Source organism: Gorilla gorilla, chromosome 10, assembly GCF_029281585.2.
Source record: "Gorilla gorilla gorilla isolate KB3781 chromosome 10, NHGRI_mGorGor1-v2.1_pri, whole genome shotgun sequence".
In the NCBI taxonomy this organism is placed as follows: Eukaryota; Metazoa; Chordata; class Mammalia; order Primates; family Hominidae; genus Gorilla; species Gorilla gorilla.
In genome coordinates, this window is record NC_073234.2 from 98,485,237 (window position 1) to 98,497,011 (window position 11,775).

Here is an 11,775-nt window from a genome sequence, read left to right on the forward strand (position 1 = left end):
GCTGCTCACTCTTTGGGTTGGCACTGCCCTTAAGAGCTGTAACACTCACGCGAAAGTCTGCATCTTCACTTCGGGAGCCAGCGATGCCAGGAACCCAGCAGGAAAGAAGGGAGAAACTCCGAAGGCGTCGAAACACCAGAAGGAATGGACAACTCCAGACCCACCGCCTTTAAGAACTGTAACACTTACCGTGAGGGTCCAGGTCCACGGCTTCATTCTTGGTCAGCGAGACCAAGAACCCACCAATTCTGGACACAATATCAGCCTTCTTTTTTGGTTTTAGCTCTTCAGGTGACCTTTTATCCCCTAACATGGCATGTTATTCAACTTGCTCCTTGGAATTTCAGCACAGTGGGGCCTTTCCCATAGATATAAATCTGAATGAATAGGGTTTCAATGATTTCATTCCTTCGCTTTCAAGAAAATGTTTTTCTGTTATAATTATATCTTTTACATGCAAAGTGTTTTACAGTTCTCAAAGGATTTCGTGTCTTTTCTATTTATCTCTTTAAAACAATCTGGCAAAATAGACAGGAGAAACATCATAATTCTCAAATCAAGCTGCAGATGATGATTCAGAAGCTCAGAATGACTGTATGACTTGCCCAAGATTTACATTCAGTATGAAAACATGTCTTTTGTCTCCTAACCTTACAGCTTTGATCTAAACCTAGAGCAAGTATTGAGGGGTATGAGCACGATCAATACATTAGGGGATTTCTGCCTCCTTTCTTACTCCCTTAGCCTTTGAAGTTCAGATGTGATGCAAAAGTGTTTCTATGTAAAAAACTTTTATTCATAACTGGAGACTGTTTCCAACTACATCCCTATATGGTGAGAGGGTTGAGGAAGGAGGAGAGTATCACTTTAATGTAAGGATACATGTGCTCACAAAAATAATTTCACTTTTGTCCGATCACCTACTTTTGTTTACCAGTCTTAGGGGTTTAAATTTCTTCTATTTAAAATGTACCTATTGACGCTTTCTCTTGCAATCTAGGTATCAAAGGTGCTTGGCCTGATTTGGGCCATTCCATGTTTCTATAGAATGTCTGGTACTATTTTCCAGTTTTGGTGAATATCGGGCTCTTGCATTCTGAAACTCTTGAGTCTCTTCTTCTAATGATCTCTTCTGGTTTTTTCTTCTTTGTATTCTTCCATTCACCAATTGAATAACAGACTTTTTTCTGATTTCCCTGAAATCATTGGCCCAGGCCGACATTAAGGGTTTGTAGTGGCAGAGTGGTTTTAATCAAATAACTTAAATTGAATATTGAACAAACTGGTTCTTGATATTTCTCTAGCTGCCAACGATAACTTCCCATTGGTTGCCCATTGCCATGGGTTTTATGCCCCTAGAAGACAGGGTTCTCTCCCATGCTCACTTCAATCTCAGAACTGCTATTACCTTCTTACGGAAAGGTTCCAGACCCGTCCTACTATACAGAAAGCGATTTTCCAAGTGTTTTCTTGAAGCAAAGTTTAAAAACCTGCAGCCGGCTGGGCGCGATGGCTCACGCCTGTAATCCCAGCACTTTGGGAGGCTGAGGTGGGGGATCACGAGGTCAGGAGACCGAGACCATCCTGGCTAACACGGTGAAACCCCGTCTCTACGAAACATACCCGGGCGTGGTGGTGGATGCTTGTAGTCCCAGCTACTCGGGAGGCTGAGGCAGGAGAATGGCGTGAACCTGAGAGGTGGAGCTTGCAGTGAGCCTAGATCGCGCCACTGCACTCCAGCCTGGACGACAGAGTGAGACTCCGTCTCAAAAAAAAAAAAAACAAACAAACAAACAAAAAACCCTGCAGCCTCTGCACGTTTTGAAAAATGTAAGCATACATTTAGGAATTTGGAGGGGTTTTTTTGTTTTGTTTTTTTTTTTTGGTTTGGTTTGGTTTGGTTTTTTAATCTGGGTTTCTGGCTTTTCTTAACATACAAAATATCTGGCAACGTGGCGGGGTGGGTGCGGGGGCACGTCTCAGCATGGCAACAGTGAGAGTTAGCCGACTAGCTGCTATTCCATTTAGATGGGACTTAAATCTCACATGTGTCACTGTCCGCAGTACCCCTGCTTCTACCTGGCTTCCAGAGGCACTCGAGTATAAGACTCCTCTTATCAAAGACAATTCCTCCCTTAATAGGTGACTTTGACGTCTGCTGTTAACATGTCTTCTTTTTCTGTACTATATGGTCTTGTAAAGATGCATTGGAAATGTTCAAAAATGATTGTTACCTAGACTTTTTTAAATATTTGACCATTTCTTTAGGATTAAAAATTCCATCATACCAATGTTTTAATTTTTATTTTAATAACAATAAAGTCTGCAGATGAATTGGAGAAATAAGAGGTAATATTGTGAAACATTTCTTTCTTTTTCTCTCAAAAAACAAATTCAGATATAGCCTGGCTCATAAAACTTAATTACTCATTGGTGTTTGGCTAATGGATTTTTGCAATTCATCAGGCTAGAAAAAAGACCTCCTTCTTATGCACTGTATTTCTCAAAATAGAGTTATTTTTCATATCCCTTATCTTGCAACCTTATACTATTCAGCTGCATTTATACAAATAGCTTTAAATGCCTTCTACTGCAGAATTTCATTCTGATTGATGGAAACCCAGACATAAACCTACAAAGAGTGTGCTGCTGTGGTAACAAGAAAAAGAGACAGATGTTTAAGAAGTACATATTCTATTGAACCTTTTTAACTTTACTGAAATAATGGATGAACACCAATAAAATAGCCCCTATGCAAGAATTTTGTTCTTGAATTTGGTGCATTTGGTAGGTGGGGGGAGAGGTCAGTTAATCAGAAACAGTAACCTTTGAATTCATAAATACCTGATATATGTAAATTGTGAGGTGAATAAAATTGGTTTACTTAATCACCTTCTGTTCAGAAGTCTATGCCAAACCCTATTCAAAGCTCCATCAGTTTAGGAATTTCTTATCTGAAGGGTCTGTTTGCCCTCTCTCTCCCGAAAATTGTCTTCAATAGAGTGAACTTGATTAATGGGCTGTTTCATTTTTCAGGACAAAGCTAACATTTGCCTTTTCCCAGAAACACTAGCAAATTACTTGATTAATATCAAAAAGCTCTCATTCACACATAACCTTTGAATAAACAAGTTGTGATACTGTTGGCAACATGCTAAGAGGTATTCCTGTAAGTAGGCTACAAAGGAAATTGCCTTTGTAATTAAATGTATAAAGAGGGAACCTGTTTTTGCTTGCTCAAATCTATTTTTTTTCTCTTGTAAGTGAAGAATATATAATGAGGTTGGACCAAAGCAGAATGCAAAAATTCTTTTTCTATGCTAAGGTTTTATTTGCATTTCCCTCACCTTTGGAAGCCCAGGAAGAAAACTGTGAAACATTTATGAAACTTGAATGGAGTTTCTAATTCTTAATTTTAAGGCTTTGCAACTTTTTCTTTTCTTTTCTTTCCCTTTTTTTTTTTTTTTTTTGAGACAGAGTCTCGCTCTGTCACCGAGGCTGAAATGAAGTGGTGCGATCTTGGTTCACTGCAACCTTGGCCTCCTGGGTTCAAGCGATTCTCGTGCCTCTGCCTCCTGAGTAGCTGGGATTACAAATGTGTGCCAGTATGCCTAATTTTTGTATTTTTAATAGAGATGGAGTTTCGCCATGTTGGCCAGGCTGGTCTCAAACTCCTGGCCTCAAGTGATCTACCCGTCTCAGCCTCCCAAAGTGCTGGGATTATAGGCATGGGCCACCATGCCTGGTCTCTAGCTTTCTCTTAAAGTTTGACAATAAGAGGTAGTCAATCCCATGTTGATTGAAAAATACCTACACCTCCAAAAGACTTTCCTAAGAATTAATTACCTGAAAACCAGAGCTGGAATATAAGGTGTACTAATGCAGCAACAAAGAAAGGCCTTTGAATCAGAAAAGATTCTATACTAAAATGCAGGAAGGAGAAATGAACTAAAATATTATGCTCTGATCGTATACCAAATACTCTATAAAGGTCTTATTTCATGTAGAAAATTAAACTACCCTTTACTGCAAATTAATTGCCTATCTATGATTCATTTCTCCCCTACAGATAACTGCTGAATCCCCACATATAATAGCACTTTGCCCAGATCCAGTCAATGGGCTGTCATTAGTCCAAGCCAGAGGTTGGCAAACTATGGGCTTGTAGGCTAAATCAGGCCCACCATTTATGAGCTAAGATTGGTTTGTACATTGCTGAATGGTTGAAGAAAATCAAAAGAGGAATATTTCATAATACGTGAAAGTTATATTAAATTTCATTGTCCATAAAATTTATTAGAACACAGCCACACTCAATCATTAACGTATTGACTATGGCTGTTTTTGTGCTACAATGGCAGGATTGGGTGATTACAACAGAGACTGGCCATATGGCCTGCAAAGCTTACAATATTTAATATCTAGCCTGTTACCAAAAAAAGTTTGTCGACCCCTGGTCTAAGCCAATTATGATACTCTTGTATCTTGCTTTTCCAGGCTCCAATCCAGCTGGCAGTGCCCATGTGACAATGAAACACAAGCAGAGGTCTGCCAGAAGGAATTCTGGAAAAGCTTGGCTTTCTTCATATAAGGCTGGCATCTTAACTCCCCTTCCGGCCTTGAATTTGAAAGTAAAATCTGGATGTCAGAACAGCCATCTTGCAACCATGGGGTGATGAATATAAAAGTAAAAGCCAGCACCAGGAGGGGTAAGTAACTTAGTCCCCGATAGGATTGTTGAGCAGCTGAACCAAGGCCAATACCTGCTTACTGCCAGACTTCCTCTCATGTGAGAAAAATTAACCCCTCTCTGTAAGACATTCTTCAGTGGGCATGCATTGAGTCACTTACAGGCTAATGTCTTCCTTACTGACCTTACCTCCTCTTTCTTTCCTTTAGGCACAACCTATTTGGTCTTAATTTTTATAGAGAGAGTTGTGGGGGCCAGAGGACCCATCCTGATATTCTTTCACTACACAGTGATTAGGTAGCTATCTAATATCTCCACAGTCAAAGCCACACTTGAGTTTGCTTATCAGTAAAAAAAAATTAGTATCCCCAGCAGCATTATTTTGATGTTTGGGGGAATGGCTATGAGACCAGTCTATTTCTCTTTGTTACTATAAATAGCTCATGGCAGAAAGACATCTACGTTGTTCCTCCCACATCCTCTCCACTCAAGTTAGATGTCCCATCCTCTGTTCTCCCATAATGTTTAGGTCATGATGCTATCACACTCATTACACTATATTTTAGGTATTATGTTAGAGTATGCACTCAACTGTGGATGCCTTACAGACATCAACCATGTCTTACTCATCTCTGTCACTAGCATCTAGCACAGTGCCACAGATATTATAGATGGTGAAGGAAAGCAGGCAGCACAGTTGTCATATAAAAGAATACAACATGGAAGACAACAAATATATTCGTTAATTTATCTAACATTTATTGAGTGCTTAGTATATGCCTTTTTCTAGGTGATGGGGATAAAGTGATGAATAAAACCCGTATCATAATAAAAGCAAGCATTTATTGAATACTTCCTAAGTTCTAAGATAGAATTCTAAGCACTTTATATATATTGCCTTAATTAATCTTCGCAGTACTCTGTCATTCCCATTTCAGAGATGAAAAACCTGATGCACAGAGAAGTTAAGTAACTTGCCCAAGATTACACAGCTAAAAGTGATAACGTTGGATCTCTATCCATATTCAAATGTGTAATTCCAGGATATTTACCATCATACTTTGAAGCTGCTTCTCTGATGCATTAGGTGCAGGGAATACAATCTGAAGAAAACAATTACCCTCCATTATGGGATTCCAAAGCAGAATAAGTAAGACACAGTTTGCATATTGGAGGAGAGCACAAGTCTAGGGTCACTCCACTGGGCTTCAGTTTCTGGCTGCAGCAGATACTGTGTACTTCTCAGTACGTTACATAACCCTTCTGTGTCTCAGTTTCCTTATAAATGAATTGGAATTATAATATCTAACTCAGAGTGGTTATAAGGATTGCATGCATTAAATATGTAAAGTACTTAAAACAATGCCTGGAATATTTTAAGTTTAAACCAAGGATTGAGTATTATTATTACTATTGTTGTGGATGGTTTTATAATTATTATAGTACATAATAATAACAATAGCTATTACTGTTATCCTTATATGTACGGGACAAGTAGTCAGATCATAAATGGTTTAACAAAAATTATATAATGACAAACAGTGATTGAATGTTAAACAGGTGTATTAGTCAGGGTTCTCCAGAGAAACAACCAATAGGATTTGTGTGTAGGTGTTTTTGTATGCGTTTGTGTGTGTGTATGTATGTATTTTTAGTGTGTGTGTATGTGTGTGTGTATTTGTTATAAGGAATTGGCAATTATAGAGGCTGAGAAATCTCAAGAGGTCTGCAGTTGGCAAACTGGAGACCCAAGAGAGCCAATGGTATAGTTCCAGTCTGACACAGTAGCTCCCTTGTTTGTCTGTTGATTCAGAGGCATGAGAAGACTAAAGTGGCCAGATGGCCATCTTAGCTTCCAGTAATGGAATCATTGTTGTGTCTCTTGATGGAAGCATTCCTTCCTTTGGACCTAGACCAGCAGAGCATAAGGCCACGGGAACAGGAAGCAAAAATTTTGCTAGTGGGTTATTAGGAGTAATAATGAATGCTGCAACTCTGATTTCCAACCCTGGATTTCTGGACTTGTAAATCTTGGCTATAGATAGACATCACCATATATTGTATTGGATTCTGATTCTGCACATATATAGCCTTCAGGAGAACCTTGCCCCAGCCCTGCAAGGTGTTGCTGCCAAGCTGTCACTGTAACTGAGTCTTCAAAAGTCTATTCCACCATTCTATCAAGCTAGCTGCTTCATGTTGGTGGGGGACATGGTAAGACCAGTGAATTCTATGAGCATAGACCCATTGCCACACTTATTTTGCTATGAAGTGAGTTCCTTGATCCGAGCCATGCTGTGTGGAATACCATGACAGCAGATGAGGCATTCTGTAAGTCTATGGGTAGTAGTTTCAGCACTTTTCTCTATGAATTCAAGATGGTCTTTGATACTGAGTCATCAACTGCTTAGCCATGTCTATTGTGCGCATGTTAAAGTTATTGCTCATATAAAAAAGACTTTTACTTTATGACTACATTCTTGATCCTCTGACTTCGTGGATTTTAAAAAGTTTTATATTGTGTTGTGTTAACGTTTGCTGCCATGAAGAAGCAACGTGATGATGAAAACACAGGGATAAAACTATCACCACCACGGGGGACTATGTGTGATTAAACAGGGAGAGCAGTCTTATCTTGAGCAGTTTTTCAATGGACAGAAAGCAGGAGTTTGAGACCTAGAACCAGGAGAGAAATGGGCCTTGAAGGAGGAAGAGGTGAAGACTCCAGTGGTGAGTGCCTCAGACTAGGCCTGGGGAAACTGGGAGGACTCAAGCTCAGAGAAACAACCTTACTAGGCCATTAAGTATAAGCACTGGAGGTGAAATCAAAAGTGAGGAAAAAGGGCCCTGAATCAGAACCTGGATCCAGCCATGCAGTGATTAAAAATGCCAGGGCAAATGAAGGTAGTGCAAGCAACTGCTGTAAAAGTACCCAGAGTGCCCTGGGTTCCTCCTGTGGGCCACAGCCTTTACCTTTCTGAAGACTCAGTGGCCTACATTGCTTTTAAAGTAAACACCACATATTCTCACTCATAGGTGGGAATTGAACAATGAGAACACATGGACACAGGAAGGGGAACATCACACTCTGGGGACTGTTGTGGGGTGGGGGGAGGGGGGAGGGATAGCGTTGGGAGATATACCTAATGCTAGATGACGAGTTAGTGGGTGCAGCGCACCAGCATGGCACGTGTATACACATGTAACTAACCTGCACAATGTGCACATGTACCCTAAAACTTAAAGTATAATAATAATAATAAAAACAAAACAAAAAAACAAACAAAAAAACAAAAAAAAAACAAAACAAAAAAATAAAGAGTAAAATGTAGGGTGTAGAGGATAAGTAGCATCATCTGATATTCAAAACACCAGTTTTTATAACCCTAAATTTTTTCAGGTTGATTGTGCTTTCTTCATTTCTCTATAGAACTATTCATTTGTTAATTCCTTGCTCATTTCTTAAGGAATGGAGGAGATTTAAAATGCCCCATGTAATAAAAATAAGTTATGCAATGGGAATAGAAGTGGAGAATTATAAAAAAGAAAATATGAATATAAACGGGATATTGAGACAAAGTATATGGAAGACAGGGGACAATGTTTTTGTTTAATTCTTCAATGTTAAGTGAAAAGCCTCAATTAAAATATAACAGCAGCCCATCTTACAATATATTACTGTGTAATAAAGTCAAAATGAAGACCGAACTGGGTTTGCATGAGTGCAGTCGTCTCATTCCAGTCCTGTCACTATATAGCTTCATCACCCTTTTTTTTCTTTTTTTTTTGGAGATGGAGTCTCGCTCTGTCACCCAGGCTGGAGTGCAGTGGAGCGATCTGGGCTCACTGCAAGCTCCGCCTCCCAGGTTCACGCCATTCTCCCACCTCAGCCTCCCAAGTAGCTGGGACTACAGGTGACTGCCACCATGCCGGGCTAATTTTTTGTATTTTTAGTACAGATGAGGTGAATTTCACCGTGTTAGCCAGGATGGTCTCGATCTCCTGACCTCCTGATCCACCCGCCTCGGCCTCCCAAAGTGCTGGGATTACAGGTGTGAGCCACTACGCCCGGCCTGCATTACCCTTTTCAAACCAATTAGGAGTCCTTCGTCTCATCTTCCTCTTACATAAAACAACACATCATTGCTTAGTGCAAAGAACCAAAGCTAAGTATCAGCAGTCTCTAGGTCTTCCTCCAGCCCTTGACCTTGGAAAACAGATCTTCAGTTTTTTCCTGTTAAGTGTAGATAATGTGGAAATTAAACATATAATATATCTGGTGCACTTAGCAGAACTCCATGGCATTTGAAAATATTCTATAATGGTAGTTGTTTAAAAATAAAGTGTTGAAGTAAGTGATCTTTAAGGTCTCATGTAGTCCAGAAATTCATGTTCTTTGAAGTGACTCATTTTTCATGTGAAGTTTCAATAAGCGTTACTCTTTTATCAGAGTTTGCTAGAAGAATGTATCTCTGAATCACATAACTGATTGTATATTTGGCAAAACCACTAGGGAATCCAAGTAAAAGAAATGCAAATCGACAGCAAATCTGACTGTAAAAGTTTGTAAATCCTTATAAAAGAATGAATTACAGATGAAAAGCTTTGCCTTGGTTTCATATGAAACTTAGATTGAGACAAACACTTAAACCAAAATAGTACAATGTAAAGGAAAAGTACATAAGCTCTCTCTAGCTCTCTCTCCCCCCTCATTCTGTTTTGCAGAACACAATAATAATTCTAATAAGAAATGAGTTGGAAAGTTACATTGGATCACAAGAGAATACATACAAGAGAGTATGAAAAAGATGACTTTTCAAATGAGTCTCTTTGAAGTTTATAGGAAGAAAAGAAAACTTTTTCTAGGGGAAATGTTGTTCTTGTCGAGGTGGTTGGGGAGTACTGTTTCTGTGTGGGTGGAGTCTGTCATGGAGGATCCTGATAGCTTCTTGGCTGCTGCCAAAGGGTAGAAGAATTGGGGATGGGGTAGAGGCAGGAATCACCTTTTACTGATGGCCTAGTAAGTAATCAAAACTACGGCAGAAACTTCGCTATATTTTCTCACTTAATCCTTAATGTCCTGAAAGGCAGTTCCATGTTTTCAAATTTAGCAGATGGAAACCAAGATTACAAGAATTGCAAGAATTGCATAACTGCCCAGGATTCAACTGTTTATAGATAAGCAGATATATGGTGATTAGAAAATGAGTTTATCTGACTATCACTTATGCTTCCTGCCAGGCTCAGAGAGCTTTTGTCTTGTGTTGCCAGTTGCATACCTACTTCAGCCAGGCTTAGCTGATATGTATCACAACCACGGTAGCTGCCATCATCGTGACTGGGATACAAGGCTTTTAGCTGACCTTGCAGAGGGAGGAGTGTACATCTGTTCTTTTATCTCTTTGCAGAGGGTTTGGGGAAGGGAGTGCCAAGGTGGGAAACAATATGGTGAAAATAGTCTGAGGCAGGGCAGAAGAATGCCTGCAGATGGCATCTTGTCACTCCTTTCTCAACTTTCCTGAAGAGAAGGAAGAGGTTACTGACAATAACAATGTAAAAATATCTTGTACATAGCTCTCTTTCCCATCTTTCAAGATGGCGGGTGAAAAGGTTGAGAAGCCAGATACTAAAGAGAAAAAACTCAAAGCCAAGAAGGCTGATGCTGGTGGCAAGGTGAAAAAGGATAACCTCAAGGCTATAAAACCTCAGAGAAGAAAGCCCCATTGCAGCCACAATCCTGTCCTTGTCAGAGGAATTGGCAGGTATTCCCGATCTGCTATGTATTCCAGAAAGGCCATGTAAAGAGGAAGAACTCAACCACAAATCCAAGGTTAAAAAGAAAAAGAAGGAGAAGGTTCTTGAAACTGTTACAAACCAGTTGGTTGTGAAAAGAACTGCAGTACCCGGGTGGTTAAACTTCGCAAAATGCCTAGATATTATCCTACTGAAGATGTGTCTGGAAAGCTGTTGAGCCACGGCAAAAAACCCTTCTGTCAGCACGTAGAAAACTGCGAGCCAGCATCACCCCAGGGACCATTCTGATCATCCTCACTGGATGCCACAGGGGCAAGAGGGTGGTTTTCCTGAAGCAGCTGGCTAGTGGCTTGTTACTTGTGACTGGACCTCTGGTCCTCAACGAGTTCCTCTACGAAAAGCACACCAGAAATTTGTCATTGCCACCTCAACCAAAATTGATATCAGCAATGTAAAAATCCCAAAACATCTTACTAATGCTTACTTCAAGAAGAAGCTGCAGAAGCCCAGACACCAGGAAGGTGAGATCTTTGACACAGAAAAAGAGAAATATGAGATTATAGAGCATCACAAGATTGATCAGAAAGCTGTGGACTCACAAATTTTACCAAAAATCAAAGCTATTCCTCAGCTCCGGGGCTATCTGCGATCTGTGCTTGCCCTGACGAATGGAATTTATCCTCATAAATTGGTGTTCTAAATGTCTTAAGAACTTAAATAGCTGACTACAAAAAAAAATACCTTGTACACAAACATTATTTTTATAATTTATAGAGAACCTCTATGTATATTTTAGATATATAAACATATTATTCTATTAATCTTCATGGCCATAATTTGTGGTTTTGAAAAGGATACTAAAATGCAGGGACCTAAAGTACTAGCCAGTGGCAGACACATTCACAAACCCAGATCTCCCAACTGCTTTGCATTATAATCCCAACATTCTCTAAAAGATGTCTGTTGGTTTTCATATAACTTTCCAGCTTCACAGGGGAATTGCAAAGCTTACTTCCTATTTGAAATTAAGATCCTTGCTCTCTCAGAAGAAAGCTTCTAAATACAAAACATAATGGCATAGTAATGAGCTTTCCTGACTAAATCAACCATCTCTCATACCCTCAAATATTACCCTCCCTTTGCTTCCCGCAGTGTCCAAAGTAAGTTCAACCCAAACAGTAGGAGGTTGCAGGGCATAGAAATTGGAAGTTGAAAGAGGTTGAATAACATATAAGAATGAGCCCTTATGAATAGTGAAATCTTGGTTTAGAAAAACTACCTTTTTGGAAGAGCCCCCAGGGTGAAGAGAAGTGACCCTGTTACTTAGAGAC

The 11,775-nt window shown here is 39.7% G+C and overlaps 1 pseudogene; it reads left to right on the forward strand.

Moving 5' to 3' along the window:
• Window positions 1-10,285: 10,285 nt before the first annotated feature.
• On the forward strand, window positions 10,286-11,144 carry LOC101147192 (large ribosomal subunit protein eL6-like; annotated as a pseudogene).
• Window positions 11,145-11,775: the final 631 nt, after the last annotated feature.